The sequence below is a fragment of the Polypterus senegalus genome, chromosome 2 (assembly GCF_016835505.1).
Source record: "Polypterus senegalus isolate Bchr_013 chromosome 2, ASM1683550v1, whole genome shotgun sequence".
In the NCBI taxonomy this organism is placed as follows: Eukaryota; Metazoa; Chordata; class Cladistia; order Polypteriformes; family Polypteridae; genus Polypterus; species Polypterus senegalus.
Genome location: NC_053155.1, coordinates 166365333 through 166385968, shown reverse-complemented (window position 1 = coordinate 166385968; position 20636 = coordinate 166365333). Strand labels below are relative to the sequence as shown.

General features: G+C 39.1%; 1 protein-coding gene across 3 annotated transcripts in view; it reads right to left on the bottom strand.

The window, feature by feature from the left end:
- The window catches only part of LOC120523536 (arfaptin-2-like), a 178279-nt gene that overhangs the window by 127297 nt on the left and 30346 nt on the right, over positions 1-20636 (bottom strand). Inside the window, exon 2 of one of the 3 annotated variants that reach the window (XM_039744939.1) lies at positions 5369-5471. The exons of the other annotated variants lie outside the window; for them this stretch is intronic. The gene's annotated coding sequence lies outside the window, so the exon portion shown is untranslated. The remainder of the gene's footprint in view (positions 1-5368; positions 5472-20636) is intronic. 3 annotated transcript variants of the gene reach the window in all.

Sequence of the window (20636 nt, the reverse complement as noted above, 5' to 3'; positions counted from 1 at the left end):
GTGTGTGTATGTGTATATATATATGTATGTATATGTATGTATGTATGTGTGTATATGTAGATATGTATATATATATATATATATATATATATATATATATATATATATATATATATATATACTGTATATATATGGATGTATGTGCATATATCTATATATCTATATATCTATCTATATCTATATCTCTATATATCTATATATATATATATATTCTATCTATATATATATATATATCTATATATATAGTATATATGTATGTATATGTGTGTGTGTATATCTATGTTTATATGTGTGTGTGTGTATATCTGCCAGCAACACTCATGACAATGACAACACAATTACATTGTCAATCATGTTACGTTATTATTAAAATGTTTCCTTTTCTTTTTCATTACTTCTTTAACACACTACTTCTCCGCTGCGAAGCATGGGTATTTTGCTAGTCAATTCATAAAACTGTGTTCATTGACACAATAAAATTAATAATGTGATGGTTTATCTATTCTTGGAGCTATTCAACAGATTTATATGGAACACAGGTTAAATGTAAAGCAGATGGTAATGTTTAGATTGGACAGCGCATCAGTAGCGCAGGATAAATGAAAAGCTGTTCCATTCCAGCAGTTCATTCCACATTTATCACAGCAACATTGTGTGGGACATTGTACAAATATGGGTATAGATGATGCTTTGAAAGACATCCCCTGATAAGTGATACAGAGACTTTTCTAAGGACTGTTTACACAATTTTCTGCAGGTCATCCATTAATAAGTCATATTTTAAAGGGCTTGTCAAGACTGCAAAAGCAGATGTGACTGTGCTTAAATCCCTAAACAAGATCAGTTGTCTATCCAGGTATTTTCCATTAAAAGCTATGATTAGGAATTATGACCTATTTGTGGAATATTACTGAAAAATTGTTAAAGAAGACAATGATTGAATTGATAAATACTGCTTGGATAAATTACAAAATGCAGAACACCATGTTGCTACTTAATGACATTCTAGCTGAACTGGCAGATTTTTGCAACATTCTGCAAAGTAGTATACATTCAGTTGTTGAAGCTTTTTAGTTTAGTTAAAACAAAGTCAATAATAACTTTTATCCAACAGACATTTGTGAAATCGTTTTTCAGATGAAGAATTGAAGGATTGGCTTGCCTTTAATAAGGAATGTTTCATTACACCTGCAAATCTAGAAAATATTTAATTTTAAATTTGAGCAGATGAACAGGCAGGTTACTTCAATGAGTTGTTTAAGTTTTGAATATTTGTGGCATATTTCAGGCCTCAAATGCTGGCTGTGAAAGAGGATGTAGTCTAATGAACAGTATAAAAACAAAAATTATTATTATCACCATCATCAAAATCTATAAATCACTTAAATGCTGAGCATTTAGAACAACTTGTTGATAGTGATTATAACTTATGGAAGACAGAAAAGGTCAAAAGAGAAATTGTTTGAATATTTGAGTAAAAATCACACTTGATGGCTTTTTGTCCTATATACAGAAAAACATGACTAACACTGAAAGTCAAAAACTGTTGATTTTTAGAATTTGTTAGAGGAAACATTGATCTCTACCCTGGTTCTGTTCCACTGGCTGAACCATAAAACTCCTCCCAAATCCAGATTTAGATGTATCTAAGACAAGTGCTGATATCATCCTTGCAAGTTGAAGTGGAAGAGTGTTAATACTGTTGAGTATTTCTGTGTTAATGCTGTATGTCAGTTAATTAAAATAGATCCTTTGCTCCCAAAATCTTTGTTTTTTAAATGCTGTTAAGGAGTCATGCAGGATTTATTATACCTTTTTTCCTTTATAAGGGTTTTCTTTGCTTTTTTCCCCCCCACCTGCAAAGGTAGTTGAGTGTCTGAAAAAGGTACTTGTCTTACAATTTGTAGTGTCTGCAATGCACTTAGTAGGCCAGAAAGCAGAGAATGCAGTTGCAGAACCCAGCAAGTCAGTGACTGAAAAACCAGCACTGTAGCGACAAACCGTTAAGAGTAACTATCATTCTTTAGTGGTAAAACTAAGCTATAAAAAGAAAAATTGGGTAGAGAAATATTTAGCACTCTTAACTACAAAGTTAGCAGTAGCAGAGTATGACGGCATAAGCATTCACTCGTAAGGAAGAAACCATTTATTGTAAGTACAGTGTAGGTGCTAAACACAATTATAGCAGCAGTGTCCTATGGACCTTCCAAAGCAGAAAGCGATCAGAATCAAAATCTTGTTAATCATATTAAAAAGACATGTTTTGAGGAGGATATTATAGTTATGGTGGACAATAGTATCCAAATATTAACTGGGGTAGCCTTGCAAATAGAGTACAAGAGCAGGAGTATATGGACATAATCAGTGACTGTTTTTATTTTTTTTTAAAAAGAGTATGTTAAAGTTTTTAGATTTAGTATTTTGCATTAATCAGGATACAGCTCTGGGTGTAGAGGTGATCGAATCACTTGGATTAAGTGACCATAATATTATACAGTTTTCAGGGTTTTGGCAGAGCACAGATGTAAAACATAAAACTGTTAAGCTAAACATTAGAAGTGCAAATTTTAAACAGATGCAGCAAGTTTTAAAAGGAATAATCTGGGATGAAACACTTATGTCTGGAGACAGATGAGGAGAACTGGAACATTTTACCTATAACGCATAACAGGTACATCTCAAAATTTGGAGTTAGTAGAAGAAAAAAGAAAAAAAAAACTGCAGTAGGTTAATAAGGAGATTAAAAAGATGCTGTGAAAGGAAAATAACTAGCTCTGTACAGGAGGTAAGACTAATAACACTAATACTATCTGTAGGGTATATGATAACATAAGCGCTATCATTAAGGATATCTCAGGGGCTAAAGGCAGATGGAGAAAGATATTTCAGATAATGTGAAATATGACCCAAAGAGTTTCTTTCAGCATTTAAGTAGTATAATAACAGTCAAGGAGGAAGTGAAGTGTATCAGGAATTGTAAGGGCAATTTAAAATATACATACGGTGAAATGGTAAATGCCCTAAACTTTTGTTTTTCTAAATTTTCAAATTTCGAAGTGGAAACTATCCCAACAGTAGGGACTACTAAATACGCACAACTCAGGAGGTATTGAGTGATTTGGAAATTATAGATGAAGTAATGCATAGATTAAATAACTGAAATCCAACAAATCACCAAGAGCAGTAACATTCACAGTAGAGAAATTCCTAAAGACTGGATAATAGCAAATATTGAATTATATAAAAAGGTGATTAAACAGATCCAAGTAACTATAGGCCAGTACCCTTAACGTGCATCACAGGAAAATTAAGTAATTATTAAGGAGGAGACAAAGGAGCACATGGCAAGAACGGGAGTTTTAGGGAATAAACAAAAGATGGGTTCAAATAGATCTTGTTTTCCAATATGCTAGAATTCTGTGAGGAAGCAATAAGAGCAAATAATCAAAGAGGTGCATAGGAAATTATTTATTTTGATTTTCAGAAAACATTGTGTAAGGTCCCACATGAAAGGTTGGGCAACAAACTAAAATAACTAGGAGTTCAGGATGTAGTGAGTAGAAGGGTGAAAAACTGGGTAAAACATGGGAAGCAGAGGGGTATAATTGCGGGGAGCCTTATCACAAGTCAGTGCTAGGGCCACTGCTGCTTTTAATAAATTGTCTGCATAAGAATATATACTACCAGTTCAAAGTTTTAAAACCTCAGCTTTTCCAATTTTTCTTCACATTTAATCAGTTGAAATGCACTGAATGAGCTAAAATGATGAAAAGGTAAACAGTAAACTGCTAGAGGTTTAAATTTAAGGATTACGTTAGCAAAAACTGGAAAAACAAATTTTCAGAATACACATATTACAAACGGCCTTCTTGAAGGTATAACTAATAGGTTACAACCTACAGATGTTCTGCAGTAATTAACTAATTGCTATTTAAAAGAGCATTATTACCATTAGAAGTGTAGGTCCTTAATTTATAAAAATTGAGCAAAAAAAATATATCAAAGTGTCAGTGACTACGAATTTTTACACAATCCAAAGGCAATTGGAAACTAAAAGAAAATCTGATAAGACACAAAGTCACAACCCAATTAGAATACAAGTTTCTGAGGGCCACATCTTGCATGATAGGTGCCTCACAGCACAACAACTTCAAGCACGGCTTAAGAGTGGTTGAAAAAAGCAAGAGAAGATTTTGTACTGCAGGACTGACAGGGCGAGTGGCAGTAAAAAAGCTATTCCTTAAAAGGACAAAATAGGGCCTTAAAACACCAGCTGTGGACTACTACGGACTGGAAGAAAGACTTATGGACAAATGAATCAAGATTTGAAATCTTCGGTTCATTACGCAGGGTTTTGTACGCTGTTGAGTTGGTGAAAGGATGCTTCCTCAGTGTACGACACCAATTGTCAAACATGGACGATGAAATGTGATAGTCTGGGATTCTTTTGCTGGAGGCAGAGTTGTTGACTTGCACAGAGTAACTGGCATTCTGAATCAAAAGGGTTACCATAGTTTGTATGTTACATCAGCAAAAGGTGGCTACTTTGATGAATCCAAAAATTGAATAAAACCCTGTACATGATTAATGATTCCTTGATTTATTTTACTTGCTATTGATAATTTGTTCTATGCCTTAATTTCAAGAAACATTAGGACATTAAGCTGCGTGCAATTCCATAAAAACTTAAATGTTCTAAAACTTTTAACTAATGATTTCAGTACTCTTCTATCAGAATCGAAGGTCTCCCTGAAAACCGTGAAAGTCCAAACTGAACGAAATTCATAGTTGAATTATTTTCTAAAATAATTGGAGATTTTAAATTCCCATTGAGAACTTGTGGTCAATCCTCAAGAGGGAGGCGGACAAACAAAAACCCTCAAATTCTGACAAACTCCAAGCATTGATTATGCAAAAAATGGGCTGCCATCAGTCAGGTTCTGGCCCAGAAGTTGACTCACAGCATGCCAGGGTGAATTGCAGAAGTCTTGGAAAAGAAGGGCCAACACTGCAAATATTGATTATTTGCATAAACTTAATGTAATTGTCAACAAAAGCCTTTGAAATTTATGAAATGCTTGTAATTATACTTCAGTATACCATAGAAACATCTGATAAAAAGATCTAAAAACACTGAAGCAGGAAACTTTGTGAAAACCAATACTTGTGTCATTCCCAAAACTTTTGGCAATGACTGTAGCCTCACTTTGGGAGACAACTGGGGGAAGGGCTGGAGGCAGGAAGAAAGCAAGTTGCTTCTTGTGTTTTTACCCCAACAAATATTAGCACCAACATAATAATAGGCTCCTTAGCCATAATACCTGGTATGATACCAAGGGTAAAGCTAATGTATGAAACAATGTACTACCTTTACTCAAGATTGCAAAATGTCTTCAAAAGTTCAGAAGCAGTGTTTCTCTGAAAAAACAGTGAACTTTGTGAGCTGGAATGCCAAAGGTCTCAATCAAAATCTAAAGAAGAAGAAGAAGAGAGAGAAAAAAAGGTATTTTCTTACCTAACAGGTCTAAATGCCAAGATAGTATTTTTACAGTACTGTAGACTCACTTAATAACTCACTCAATAAGTAAAGACCAATTTCGGTTGCAGAGAGATTGCATTGCCCTGCAGCTATACAAAGAAAATCATACGTGTGGGAATCTTAATACATAAAACATTTACAGTATCAAATGTAGTATCTTATCCTCAAGGGTAATATGTAATGATAATAGATAATTTGTTTAACTGTAAAGTAATTTTGAGATATACTGTATATACAGATAGACAGACAGACAAGCAGATATTGTATATAGTCACACACGTGCAAATAGGGGGCAGCCAACAAGCTTGACACAGCATGAAAGAACAAAAAAAAGGGGTTTTTGAACAAAGTGCTAATGCCTTTTTCCCTTGTTCAACAGAAAAACAAAAGATTAACGAATGCACCTTTTGGAGGTCCACCAGTGTAACGTTCGTTTCAGCTCTCATAGACGACTCTATTTCCGGGTCCCTTTCAACTGGTATCGCTTCCGTCCTAACCTGCTGACTTCACTTCCGGTCCTTTCCTTATGAGCTCATTTCCAGCTCCTGATTATGCCATCATCTCCGTCCCTTAACATCAATGTCATTCCCATTTCCTCTGGTGACTTAAATCCTGCCATACGTCCATAAAACCAGTGGAACCTTGTTTCTTTGTCAAATGTCAATTTACTTCAGTTTTGACTGTGGTATCAGTCTGAACAGATTACTTGGACTGACCTACATTATTTGCTTCCATTTTTTGCCCTGACAATGAATAATCCGTCTTTCACAGACACACAGCGATCATGCTTCAGGACACTCTTTGGCATCTCATCCTGTTGGGGCAGTCCCAAAAGAGTTTAGAAAACTCACACCTCACTCAACCTCCGCTTTGTCCACACCAGTGTTGGCAAAGCAACCATCCAAGCCGGGGTTGGCCAGGGCAGGATAGAATGTCAGCATTGGTATGTGCAGCCTTGGGACAGTGGTGAATATCAAAACAAAATCTTGCAAAATATTAGACAACCGAGTGAGCCGGGTGTTCGTATCCTTCTGTTTGTACAGCCACTGAAGCAGGGCGTGGTCAGTCACCAGGGTAAACAATTTGCCCCAGAGATAGTGTTTCCTGAAGAGGCATTAGCTCTCTTGGAAATGTGTTCTTTTGAAATTGTGGCATATTAAATAATTAAACAATTTCATAATATACCAGAAACGGCGATATCCCTCCCATCGTGATTACGGCGGTACAAGAATCACATGAGAAAAAATATCTTTTAGCTTACATTTACTGACGGTTAACGGGGTTACAGAAGGGTAGGCGCATGGACAGACTTAATCCAGGTGGGAAATCTGGATCAACACAGTCAGCCATTTTCTCGTCACCATGCTGGGAGGTTTTTGTTCGAACTTTGTCGACACCGCCTCCAAGGGTCTGGCTGCTGTCCAAGCGTTTTATAATGTCTTGCTTCATTTGCTGGTCTTCTCTGTCTCCAAACAAGGGCTGAATTCCTCCTCCACAAAATACAGAAATATCATAGTGCTTACATGCCGATTCTCATTCCCCCAATAAGGAAAAAGATTTGTGCTGACAGAGGACAGAAATACCCTAACCTGTGTTTAAGCTGACTATACAAGCCTCCAGTTGTCTTTGGCTATCTAATCCAATGCTTGGCTAGCAATTCTAACTGCTGCCCTGTGTGCCAAATTTAACATGCACATGTGAATAAAACTCATAACAGTATTGTCCAGATATAGTGACATAAAGAAAAATGTAGTATAACAAGCCACCCTTTGTCACTGGATCTGTGACAAAAAACAATACTTAAAAGTTATATCCACAAAGCAAAAGGTACTTGATCCTCCATCACAATGTAGATATTTCAAGTCATTTGCGGACATGTAAGATGTAGTATCACTATGGCTTCTGTACCATTCATCTAAAACCAGCGTAAACATGGACAAACAGTTACATTTAACATGTTGTTATTAAGTAGTGAACAGTGTATCTCATCAATGGTGTTAGTGGAGATTTTTTCCCTGTTATTTCTTACATAGTCTGTGTTGTGTCTATATATTACTGAATTCATGCAGTGGGTGTCATAGCATCAGATTATATTAGAATCCTATATAGCATCTTGATGGATTACTATTCTTTGGCACTCCTAGCATTTCTAGCTTCAATATGTTGCTAGATGTGCCCCACCCTTTGGTGTCTGATCCTTTTATTAGTTACAATAGTTGTAACATAACTCAGATGCTATTCTAGCTTCATTGCTATGATTGTTAATTGTTCTTAACTAGTATTATTGCATAATTGTTCATTCACTATCTGTTATCCTCCCCAACTTCACTATCAGATGTTCTATTCCAAGTTAAAAATTTACAAGTTCACATCATTGATAAATCATGCATATCCTCATACCTTTGAACCCTTCTTATAATAGTTTCAAGTATATTCCTAGGCTTGCTATACTGTATATATATGCCTAGTCCAACCCAGTGGTTTGTTAACAAAGTCTCTTTCTTGGTGGCTTTGCAGATTGGTAACTTTGCAGATCCGTCTGAATAAAGTGTGACTGCTTCAAGGCACTAAAGTTTTTTCTTACTGGAACAGAAAGTAAACAGTCCTTTTACCATTAGGGAGCTCATAAGATGAACACATGGTGACTATCCCTTTTTAGCAAAGGTGCACTTTCCTCTAGGCTTTTACTTTATGCAGTGGTCATTCATGGGAGCCTTCAACAGCTGTTACATCACCTCAGTAGCTACAGCCTGTCCCTGCCACAGTCCATAAAACTTGTCTTGGTAGTAAAAATGTCTGCTCACATCATGGCATCAAGTTTTAGTAGCTGGACTTACAATCTTTCTTTAGCTCTTCACTCTGTTCCTTCTGGAAAATCAAGTGTTTCTTCACCAGCTATTCTCAAATATGCACAGCAGATTAAAAGTGACTAGTGTAGTACAGTCTCTGTAAATCTTCGTTTGTATATACACCACCTGTTACTTCATTCATAAAACTTTACCACTGAATGGAGAGGCTTTAACCACTAAATTGAGTGGCCAAACTTAACTACTGTACTTGCTAGGCTAACTAAAGAAGGGTGCAAGGTAGAGCAAATACATAACATAATGCAATTATTTCCCAATCATATGTATCATACAAATGCAGCATTATAAATGACAATTCTAGACCCGCAGTTCAGTCTCATAAAATAACAGTAAGAAATAGATTAATACATTTAAACTATGCTAGTGACAATGTTTCATCCGTAGGATCATCATACATTACACAAAATTAACACATTGCCTCAGTTATCCAAGTGTCTTAACTTATAACAGGATGTTACATACAATGGGTCTAATGTATAACTGAATAATCCATTTAGCTATGTGCATTATCACTGAGCATTAACTTAATACATTGATGCAATAACAACTCTTCCTAAAATCAATCACTTAGAGACAAATCAATACATGCATTTCAATTCTAATACATTTGTAATTACTGAAGTGATAATAATAATCATTTGTCATACATCAAAATATGTAAACCTTCTATACTGTTTTTTCATGAAAACTAAGAGACAGAAATCAGTCTAGTGTTCATTTGTTTGCATTTTTTTTTCATTTAAACATTTAACATTTACACTAAATCAGTATGCAAGACAATTATTCCAATAGCTGCTGTTCATTAATTTATGATTGATAAATATTCACTATCCTTCGATTAGATTATTTCTAATTGCTCTGCCCAAACTTGCTATTAAGCTATTTTTTGCAACTTGTATAGAAACAAGTTTGTTTTCCATCCATTGGTCACTGGATTTGCTGAATCTGGAGAAAAAAAACATCTATAGATTTTAATTAAACTTTTATGCTTATAATACTTTTCATGAAATTCAGATTTTAAAGTGCCCAAAATAAATAAGGAGTGGTCAGATATCAAAGTCGCTGTGAAAAGGCAAGTCGTAGCCCACTGTCTGAGTGTCATATGGAAGTGCATCAGGGTACAAATAAAAGAAAAACAAAATAGGGACACAGTTGAAAAAATGTCCAAATGTCAACTTTAATCTTGAAATTTCCACTTTAATCACATAGTTTATTTTGTCATTAATGTAGAACATCATAAACTCCATCTTAAAATCATTTAATTTACTAGTTACAAAAGTAGCACGTTAAATGCTTTGTTTTATATGTGTTCTTTTATATGCTATCACTACATGAATCTAAAACTGGCTTTCTCTTCCGCCAACAGGACACAGAATACATTACATTCATGATATTACAGCTCTCTGAACAATTTAAATACTAAGATGTATACTTCATATTTTCAAAATGATGGGGATTAAAGCATGTATTAAAACATGGGTATGCGGTGGCGCAGTGATGGTGACGAGCTGGCGCCCCGTCCAGAGATTGTTCCTGCATCCTGCAAGATCCTTGCTTCACGGTGCATGACCTTCAATGAAATAATTCATTACAGCAGTACTGTCTCTCTCAAATGTACTAACCTTTAATTCCTGTCCATTTTTTTCTTTTTCCAAGTAATCAATCCCCACACAATCAGCTCTGTAATAGATGCCAAGCCATCTGTAAGCTTAGAACGCAGATTCTTCAAAACTTTAATTAAACATTGAAATATATCTTCATAGAACATGTTTAATTATTCCATCCATCCAAGGGTCACGCCAATCCCAGAAAGCATACAGCGTGAGGCAGGAACCATCCCTGAACGGGGAACCAGCTCATCGATACCACCATGTCCTCACATGTTTAATTATTAACAGCTAGCAAAATACCCACGCTTCACAGCGGCGAAGTACTGCCTTAAAATTTTTATTAAGAAGAAAAGTAAACCTTTTTAAACTGAGGGAAAATATACCAATAAATATTTGTTAAGGGTCTCTTTGTATGCCACGTTGTCAGTTCGGCCCTCCGGTTGTAATATGACCAAGCTGTGCGCTGAGCTTACTCTTGAGCATGCAACGTACAGTTGGCCATGTGAAAAGCAATCTTGCTTCAAATCTCACAGCTTGGATTGCTGCTGTCATATCTACTGTATCTATCATAATCGGTTTGAGTTTCATGGTTTGTTTCAATTACGTTAGTATTTGTAGGACTTGTTGTGTTGAAGTGACATTCGGCATCCATAAAGCGTTGTAAGCATACAACCGGTTTCATCGATAACTTCGCATCCAGCTTTTGAGAGTTTAAATATTCATAAACATCAAAGTGTCCACTACTCAAATCGTCACCTGTGAATCTAAGATGCTTAAGAGGCATTGGCGGTTCTCCAAAGGTGTAAAATATTTGGCCATTTCGGTACACTTTTCAGCAGCAGCCATCAACTCACATGCAGAACCATAGGTGAACGGCTTAAGCATTTCACTCTTATAGTGCTCCTGTGTAGTATAATTATCTCCTGTACCTTCATTAGTCCGCACCTTGAACCTGTCCCAGTCATTCAATACATAAGACACAATGTTTCTCCGGATATCAAGAGTGAGCCTCATATGGCCGTGCAATATGTAACACAGAGAATGGAAAATGCAGGTGCCATCTCCGGGCATGGAAACCACTCGGTAAGTGACAGTTCTTTGATCGATGGTGATCACATCGATAGACATGTTAATGGGGGTACGGTTGGAACGATAAAGGAAATGCGTACCTGAACAATGTAAACTAAGTCTAAAATACCTATACAATAACTATAATCGTAATAAACGAACAATAAAACAGCGGAGAAGCCGTGGATTAAATAAAAAGGCTGCAGTTATCAGCAGGGAGATGTGAATATCGTGGCGAAGCAAGGAAGGGAATGAAGAGACCGGAAGCGACGGACGACCTTAGGCAGGCAGCCAACGTGAGAGGCATGGAGATGGGGGACCCAACACCGCCTCACATGGCAACCGAGCTGCAGGCTATGGATGTATATATGCACGTAAGTAGGATTCAGTTAGCGTTGGGAACCCGCGTACCAAATTTCTTGAAGATGGGCCCACAGGTAGCAAAGACCGTTGGAAAGTTCAATATGGCGGCCGACAGTGGCGTCATACCACTGAAATAAGTACTTACATTGGTTTCGGTTAGCGCGGGGAAGCTGCCTACCCAATTTCGTGAAGATGAGGCCATAAATAAGAAAGTTTAACATTGCGGATGTTGTCGACCATTATGACTGTTACGCGTAGAATTTCTAAATTAAACCTGGTTAACTTTTGTAAGTAAGCTGTAAGGAATGAGCCTGCCAAATTTCAGCCTTCTACCGACACGGGAAGTTGGACAATTAGTGATGAGTGTGTCAGTGAGGGCAACAAAGACCGTTGGAAAGTTCAATATGACGGCCGACAGTGGCATCACACCACCAAAATAAGTATGTACATCGGTTTCGGTTAGCGCAGGGAAGCTGCCTACCAAATTTCGTGACGATGGAGCCATAAATAAGAAAGTTTAACATGGCGGACGTCGTCGACCGTTATGACCGTTACGTGTAGAATTTCGAAATGCTTAACTTTTGTAAGTAACCTGTAAGGAATAAGCCTGCCAAATTTCAGCCTTCTACCTACACAGGAAGTTGGAGAATTAGTGATGAGTGAGTGAGTCAGTCAGTGAGGGCTTTGCCTTTTGTTAGTATAGATATACAGTACATTATTTCAATGAAGTTTAAAACTTCTGTATAATGTAATAAACATGCTTTACTGCATTTCATCTTAAAAATATCAAGAGCTCCAAGAAATCTAAATCGACTTAGAAGCCAGTCATCATCATATGTAAATACGCACCTTATAAAGTGGTTCAGGTTGTGCATTATTATAACTGTAGTGCAAGTTTACAGTGAGGCGATTGTATTTATAAGTATAAACAGTTCTACCAGGAACAATGGATGGACTGATTGAGTGCATTTAGAGCATTTGGGATGAAACCTTCTCTGATGTGCGAGGTCCCTACAGGAAAGGCTCTGAATCTGAAGCATATGCTGTACTGTATGGAAGAGTTTGAAATAGACTGTGCGCATGGCTTACACATTGTGGAGCTAGATGTTGTAACCCGATAATCGGATCAGCTGATGTAGAGCTGTGATTCCACACTCGGATACAGTGGGATAAATACTCGAAGTGGTGCACTGACAGTCACAACGCTAAAGAAGCTATAGTATTTGGAATAGTTTGGCTATTCTGTTCTATATGGTTACAGGTTGATTACAATCAGATGCCTTAAACTAATAAACAATATGGGGCTAATTTCAGTGTATTTGATAAAGCCGCGTCAGGGATGTGAATCTAAGAAAGAAAGAGAAACCACACAGGAACTGTTTTGACGCTGGGTGCCATCAGTTTGCAAAACCAAGAGGAGAACTTGCGTATGCAAAGGATTGACCTGGTGTGAAAATATGCATGGCTTTATGCCAAGTTTAGTTTTCATACATTGCGATGTGAGCATGGAAATGGGCATACGAAACATTTTTGTACGTATGCACCATTTATACATGAGGCCGCAGGATTTCATGACAGTCGTGCCTTTCCTATAAAATATTAACATGCAAAGTTTGTACGGGTTTTCGTTGCCCAGGAACTCTGACTTTATAATTTACTGGGGACATATGCTCTTCTATCACTGCCGGCCCTTGGCATTCAGACTAAAATTTATGTGGATCGGACGGGATTGACACCAGCACGCAATCCCCCTTCTTAAACATGCAGAGTTTTAAACATGCGGAGTTTACTTGTCTTGTCATAATTATGCTTTTGTGCCTCCTGCTTGTGTTGCTAATGTTCTACTGCAACAGAGGACAATCTGGAATTTCGCTGTTGCAGCAAAACGACTCAGTTAGCAAACCTACCCCCACGGATTGTCTAATGAGTCCCCGTCCATTCTTCCCGAAAAAAGTCCAACACCCTGCGCGGTCGGCAGCCAAATAGTTCGAAAAGGCTCATCCCAATGGAACCTTGCGGAGCTTCCTTGATAGCAAACTGGAAGAAAGCACTACTGTATCCCCAGGAGGTTGGATCGTCATGGGCCACCCGCCAAATCATCTGTTTTAGGGTTTTATTAAACCATTCAGTCAAGACTATTGTCTGTGGATGATAAACCATGGAGTGTAACTGCTTAATTCTGAAACTGTCACATAGCTGCTTCATGATGCAAGACATAAAGGGTGTGCCCTGATCAGTGAGAATCTCACGAGGGATACCAATATGTGTGAACATATCGGAGAGTGCTTTTGCAATAGTCCGGTAATCCACCCAGCACAGCACGGCTACTTCTGGGTATCTTGTGGCGTAATCAATTAACATGAGCATATACTGAAAGCCACTTCTACTCCTGGGAAGCAGGCCAGCAATATCAAATCCCACCTTCTTAAAGGAGACGTCTAAAATAGGCATCAGTAGAAGGGGTGCCCTGGTGGACCTGTAAGTGGAAACTATGACAGTCGGGACAGCCCTTGCAAAACTGCTCCACATCCAGGCCATATTCACCCAATAAAAGTGTTTTCTGCACAAGGTGACCCCCCCAAAACGTGACTGCGACCAAGTTTTAAAACCTTCTTCCTATGTTCAATTGGTACTACCAACTGCTCGATATGTCCATTACCCATGCAATCAGAAATCAAACAGAAAACCATACTTAAGTTAAAAATGTGATGTTTTAAAATTCAGATCCTTTCTCTCCAGATAATACTGCAAGAGTCATTTGTGATGTGGGCTTGTCTAAATGCAAAATCCAAGTTGTTATCGGCTTGTTGTAGAGGAGCAAACTCCGTGTTCAATGCAGAATCGCACTCGCCTCCCAATGCTACTGTGTCCGATACAGCATTGCACTTATCTCCGACTGCTACTTCATTTTCATAGTGTCCAGTCTGGAGAGGCTGTTGGTGGACGTGACAGCACAGAACAGTTTGCCAGCTGTCCCGGGTTTTCACTTGAGGATTCTCCCCCCACCTTGCTGGACAACTCTAGCTCAATTTCAAGCCCGGTTCTTTGATGGACATTGTCTGCGGTGAGCTCCTCTCTACCCACTACTCGGGAAGACGCCCTGCAGGTGGCCAAGACCCGTGGGAAAAGGTGTCTGACACAACTGTCCAAACCTTAAAGTTCTTCCTTTTCAATTTCTACGGGAGTAATATAGTCTTGTATGTTTTAATGTCTCCACGGACGCAGCAGATGTTCACTTTGTCGGTGGTCTTATAAGGGGTTTGCCAGAGCAAGTCACGGCAGACTACGCAGAGGTCGCCATCAGAGTTCAAAAGTGCAATGAATTCCCATCCGGCCAACGTAATAGAGACCTAAAAATTGTCCTCCTTTAACATCTTGGGGGAAATGTGCAAGCTGCATATATGTGCCAGACTGAAAGCCATTGTTTGCGCAGGGGAGAAGTAGCACTCCCAAGCCAGATGTCCCAGCGGATCACAGCCAAAACAGCTGCGTTCAGTCCGCACTATGGTGTTCACACTCTGGCGTCTCCCACCCATGGTACTGGCGACCCTGAAGACCGGTGCTGGCTGGATCAAAATTGGGGTCAAGCCTGGGTAGCCACATTGTTTCCAGGTGGCTTCTGCACACTCTCCAGTCTGCAGGTCAGATCCAGCAGTCAAGTGGACGTCATCACAAAGGCTCTTGTCTTTTCCTGACAGGACTGCATCAATAGCAAGCTTCTTCACAATGCTCTCGAAAGGGTCTCAGTGGAATCAGCTTTGAATCAGGGCCACTAAGCCCTGGATTTGTCCTTGTACACAGCGACCCGGATCAATATGCCACAGACAAAACTGGCACCCCTTGGCCACCAAGCTCTCAGCCATGCAGAGGAGGATCTGTTGCTTCAGGAACTCGTTTCATCATACGGCTTGAAGGGCTTCACCGCTTAAAAAGGGGGCCAAAATAGCTGCCCAGACTTCCCTGTCCCAGTGCATCATTGTTGTAGTGCGTTCAAGGCAGAATAGGAAACACCCAAGTTGTCTGAGTAAGACATCTTTGGCAGCACAGATGATGGCCGCACCAGAGCAGAGGTGGCCGACAAAGACTCATCTTGCTCCGAGGATTGGTGCACTTCCTGTATAAAGTCAGAGAAGGTGCGTCTTTGCAAACTGCCATTGAAAAAGAGATCAAGAGATACTAGATAATACCTGAGGTGGACAGTGATATACAGTAAATCCACTTCAGTGGTGTAAAACACAAGAAGTACATTTGCTCAAATTGGGGAAACCTGCAAAAAGGTACAGTGCATCCGGAAAGTATTTACAGCGCATAACTTTTTCCACATTTTGTTATGTTACAGCCTTATTCCAAAATGGATTCAATTCCAATTTTTTCCTCAGAATTCTACACACAACACCCCATAATGACAATGTGAAAAAAGTTTACTTGATGTTTTTGCAAATTTATTAAAAATAAAAAAATTGATAAAGCACATGTACATAAGTATTCACAGCCTTTGCCATGAAGCTCAAAATTGAGCTCAGGTGCATCCTGTTTCCCCTGATCATCCTTGAGCTGTTTCTGCAGCTTAATTGGAGTCCACCTGTGGTAAATTCAGTTGATTGGACATGATTTGGAAAGGCACACACCTGTCTATATAAGGTCCCACAGTTGACAGTTCATGTCAGAGCACAAACCAAGCATAAAGTCAAATGAATTGTCTGTAGACCTCCGAGACAGGATTGTCTCGAGGCACAAATCTGGGGAAGGTTACAGAAAAAATTTCTCCTGCTTTGAAGGTCCCAATGAGCACAGTGGCCTCCATCATCTGTAAGTGGAAGAAGTTTGAAACAATCAGGACTCTTCCTAGAGCTGGCCGACCATCTAAACTGAGCGATCTGGGGAGAAGGGCCTTAGTCAGGAAGGTGACCAGGAACCCGATAGTCACTCTGTCAGAGTTCCAGAGGTCCTTTGTGGAGAGAGGAGAACCTTCCAGAAGGACAACCATCTCTGCAGCAATCCACCAATCAGGCCTGTATGGTAGAGTGGCCAGGCGGAAGCCACTCCTTAGTGAAAGGCACATGGCAGCCCGCCAGGAGTTTGCCAATAGGCACCTGAAGGACTCTCAGACCATGAGAAACAAAATTCTCTGGTCTGATGAGACAAAGATTGAACTCTTTGGTGTGAATACCAGGTGTCACGTTTGGAGGAAACCAGGCACCACTCATCACCAGGACAATACCATGCCTACAGTGAAACATGGTGGTGGCAGTATCATGCTGTGTGGATGTTTTTCAGCGGCAGGAACTGGATACTAGTCAGGATAAAGGGAAAGATGACTGCAGCACTGTACAGAGGCATCCTGGATGAAAACCTGCTCCAGAGCGCTCTTGACCTCAGACTGGGGCGACGGTCCATCTTTCAGCAGGACAACGACCCTAAGCACACAACCAAGACATGAAAGTAGTGGCTTCAGGACAACTCTGTAAATGTCCTTGAGTGGCCCAGCCGCAGCCCAGACTTGAATCTGATTGAACATCTCCAGATAGACCTTAAAATGGCTGTGCACTGATGCATCCAATCCAACATGATGGAGCTTGAGAGGTGCTGCAAAGAGGAGTGGGCAAAACTGGCCAAGGATAGGTGTGCCAAGCTTGTGGCATCATATTCAAAAAGACTTGAGGCTGTAATTGCTGCCAAAGGTGCATCAACAAAGTATTGAGCAAAGGTTGTGAATACTTATGTACATGCGATTTCTCAGTTTTATCCTCTTTAATAAAACCCCTGTGTGCGTCCAGGTGTCCGTGTGTGTGTGTCTTTGGTGAAGTGTGCATGCACGACCGGCATCGTGGACGCACACACACTGGAACCTGAGCACACAGTGAACGGCGTAGCCGCGAATGATAAGCAAATAAAGGACAGCATTGCTGGGGAGCGTGCTGATTAAATAGTCGCGGACGCGCACATAAAATCCATTGCTGAGGAGACGCCACACATACTGCCCAATGCATGTTTACTAACTATCTACTAACATGCCACCCATAAAAAAAAGGATACGTCAAGTAGGACAAAAGACACAGACACTCAAATCGTATATAAGCAACATCTCCTGGAAGAACGGTCAGCTCAGCAAGTAAACATCAACAAAAGAAAGGCTGAAAGACAAAGAAAAATACGAGCAAATAGATCGATTGTAAAAAAGAAAATGAGCATCAGAATATTCCCCATATTGATTTGGCTCTATCCTCTACTAATTTGCCCTTTACCTTAAGAAGGCAACAATTTCCAGATACATTAGCCTTTGCCATAACAACTAATAAAGCTCAAGGGCAAACCTTAGAAAAAGTTGCCATTTACTTGCCAGAACCAGTATTCAGCCACAGTCAGTTATATGTTGCATTATCAAGAGTTAGAAGTTTTACAGATGATGTTGTCAACATTGTAGATGGTCCTGAACAAGAGTGTTTACAAAAAATGTTGTCTATAATGAAATTTTACTGAAAAATTTCCCGAGGTAAAAAAAAACATTTTCCTAAATATCTTCTTCAGATATTGTGTATTACAGATTGTTATAAAGTTTTACACTAAGGCAATATTAATTATACTTACTGTATTGTCATATACGTTTCTATTTTTAATATTATTTTACTTTTACTTTAGGCTTCTTGCAAAAATATTTTTAACAAAAAAATTAAGACAACAAACAGAATGAGGTCAAGGTCCCTTGCCATTTAATATACTGTACACTGTTCCTAATAATGTTTATGCAATTCTGTTCTAGCGCCCGTTACTGTAACGGGCTTAATGTCTAGTTTTTAATAAATTTGCAAAAACCTTAAGTAAACTTTTTCCATGTTGTCATTATGGGGTGTTGTGTGTAGAATTCTGAGGAAAAAAATGAATTTAGTCCATGTTTTGTTTTAATCCATTAATAAAGTATCTATCTATCTATCTTGGAATAAGGCTGTAACATAACAAAATGTGGACAAAGTGATGCACTGTGAATACTTTCCGGATGCACTGTATCTGTGCATCCCAGACTGGTGTTTCTGTCCCACAACCTGAAGTTTTTTTCGGGAGAATTTTACAATTGTTTTATTTTTCTGGTATATAGGTGCAATATTGGAGAGAATGTGAAGTTAGTAATTTGTTTAAAAATGTTAGTTTTTTTTGTATCTTTGTGAAATATATGACAGAACCTCTTTGCAAATGCTATATTTTTTCCTATGTAGTATTTAACAGAATTTTGGATTTTTACACTATATTACAGTACGTTAGATTTTTGTTCTTGCTTGTATACTGCACAACTCACCTTACAGGAGAGCAGTTTGTTTATCCAGACTGTAATTTTCCTGCCCTATAGTTCAATTATGATTAGTATTTTATTCTCTTTGGATTCATATCTTGTTCATAATAAGGGTAAAGTGTCTGTATGAAATCCATCGTCTTTTAAAAGAGAACAATGGAACGATGATTCCTTAAAAAATATTAGGAATGCAATAGTATCTACCGAGGGTTATACAACCCTGGATCCCATGCCACCGATGCCGTTCTTTGTACTTAAAAACAAATTATTATATAGAGTGGCAGAACATGAGGGAGAAGTGCGAGCGCTGTTGTTGATTCCACGCACTTTTCGGCGAAAGGTGTGTGAATTAGCACACGCTCACCTTCTAGGAGCCCACTTAGGCTCCGAAAAAACATTAGAGAGAATAAAACTCCGATTCTATTGGCCGGGAATTAACGAGGAGGTCCGGCGATTTTGCACTTCATGTCAACTGTCAGTGTCAACTTGACAGATTCCAAGAAGGACGTGAGCTCATCTCGTTCCCCTTCCCCTTATTGATATCCCTTTTGAACGAGTCGGTGTCGATCTCGTAGGGACCGCTGGAACCCTCATTAAAAGGCTTTAAATATATTTTGGTGCTAGTAGATTATGCCACTCGTTTTCCGGAAGCTGTTCCGTTGCGCTCAGCTAATACGAAAAACATCGCACGGGAATTAGTAGGGATATTCGCCCGTGTTGGGATCCCCAAAGAGGTTTTAACGGACCAAGGGACTCCTTTCACTTCGGAGACGTTCAGGGAAGTAGCCAAATTACTCTGAATAAAACATCTGAAAACGTCTGTCTATCATCCCCAAACTGACGGGTTGGTGGAGCGTTTAATCAAACTTTAAAACAGATGTTACGCAAGGTAGTTAACGAGGATGGAAGAAACTGGGATCAGTTGCTTCCTCTCGTTTGTTTGCTTATCGGGAAGTCCCTCAGACCTCCACTGGTTTCTCTCCTTTTGAATTATTATATGGAAGACAACCCAGGGGGCTTTTGGATATGTTAAAAGAAGGATGGGAAGAGGAGGTCCTCCCTACTTCAAATATTCTTGAATATATCGCGCAATTACGCGATAGATTAGAGAAAATCAGACCTATTCTAAAAGAAAATTTGGAAAAGGCACAAGCAGCGCAGTCCCGTTATTATAACCGAAACACCACCATTCGAGAATTTGTCCCGGGTGATCGTGTAATGGTGCTCGTCCCAACTTCTCATTCAAAGTTGTTAGCACATTGGCAAGGCCCTTATGAAATTAAAGAAAGAAAAGGTCTCGTTGATTATTTGGTTAAACAACCTAATCGGCGACCGACTGAACGAGTGTATCATATTAATTTGCTGAAACCATGGAAGGACAGGGACCTGATCCCTCGTCCAATCAGCCTCGTTCTCTTTTATGTCATGTGCCCACCTTAATTTTGGCCCGATTTGACATTTAAACAACGACAAGATCTCGAGCCGGCTATCTTGTCTGTCCCTAAAGTTGTGGACGAGTTACCTGGACGTACTGCGCTGATTGTTCACGACATTATTACTGACCCTGGAGTGATTGTCAGAGAGAGACCTTATAGGCTCCGGAGGCAAAGAAAGGAAGTAGAGTTGGAAATTAGACGAATGCTGGAATTGGGGTTATTGAGGAGCTATAGCCCTTGGTCTAGTCCAATTGTCTTAGTTTCTAAACCTGATGGGTCGTGGAGGTTCTGTAATGACTTTCGTCGACTTAATCAGGTCTCTAAATTTGATGCGTATCCCATGCCGCGAGTAGATGATTTACTTGATCGGTTAGGGAACGCTCAATTCCTAACTACTCTTGACATGACCAAAGGGTATTGGCAAATTCCCTTAACGGACTCCGCCAAAGAAAAAAACGCTTTTAGTAC